This window comes from Haplochromis burtoni, unplaced genomic scaffold (genome assembly GCF_018398535.1).
Source record: "Haplochromis burtoni strain Fernald_Lab_line unplaced genomic scaffold, NCSU_Asbu1 Contig_1496, whole genome shotgun sequence".
NCBI lineage: Eukaryota > Metazoa > Chordata > Actinopteri > Cichliformes > Cichlidae > Haplochromis > Haplochromis burtoni.
The window spans coordinates 22,942-23,903 of record NW_024583857.1 but is presented as its reverse complement, the minus strand read 5'-3'; the positions used below and the strand labels follow the sequence as shown (position 1 = coordinate 23,903).

At 37.2% G+C, this 962-nt stretch overlaps 1 protein-coding gene across 1 annotated transcript in view; it reads left to right on the top strand.

Moving 5' to 3' along the window:
* The window catches only part of LOC102295277, a 21,409-nt gene that overhangs the window by 14,694 nt on the left and 5,753 nt on the right, over window positions 1–962 (top strand). The gene's annotated exons all lie outside the window — the stretch shown is intronic.

Below are 962 nucleotides of genomic sequence, written 5' to 3'. Positions count from 1 at the left end.
ACACATATATTTTGTATTTTAAATATGTAACAGCAGTACTTGTATTCCGTTACTCCCCAACACTGTATAAAACCTAAATCAAGCTGTCTTAGAAAGTTTAGAAGGCCAAATAGCACTGCTTAGACCAGGCATTCACACAGCCCCAGATTCTTGTGATTATAAAGAGGAAAAACAGCCCCGCCTACCAGAGGTGGTTCCCAGACTCAGGTCTTACCTGTCACGTTGATGAGAATTACATTAACATGAATCCAATATGATTTTTAATTTCTGCTGCAGTATATCAGTTCTACACTAGAGGTCTCTTTGTAGTGAAAGAAATGATTGATAAACAAGGAAGCGACGGTATTAAAACTGAATGCAGCTTGGAGAAACACTTAAATCAGCTCTGCATTCAGTCTATCCTCTTAGATGGCTTTTGATTGATTCTGGTTTCTGATATTTTTTTCAAGTTTAATATAAACAGCGGCAGTAACTAGGCCTTTAAAATATTCATACAGCCAACTTGTTCTCATTAGAAGTTAAAATTAATAACAGCCATGTTATTGGCAGAAGCTGGATGTTTGTTTCTGGGTTTCATTCTGTGCCTCTCAGGTAAGAATAATTTGTTTCTCTTCATGATAACTGTAAGGAATATGTGTCAGGAATGTAGAAAAAAGACGCAGAGAGTTACAAGTTTATTTAAGAAATGAGAAAAGTCTCAGTTACTTGTTCTGCTGTTCTGAAATCTGAAGTGTATCAAAGCACCAGATTGTGATCCTTCACAGTAACATGCTGTCATCACAGATTAGCACAGAAAAGAAAGTTAGCATAAATGTTCACCATGTTTTCTAATCACATGTTGTGTTAAAGGTGTTCAGGGAAAACCAAACAGCATCTGTGCCTTGAAAGGTTCATCAGTGAATCTGCCCTGCTCACATCAACATCCCACTGCAAGAAATAGCTGGTACACTGGATACTTGAGT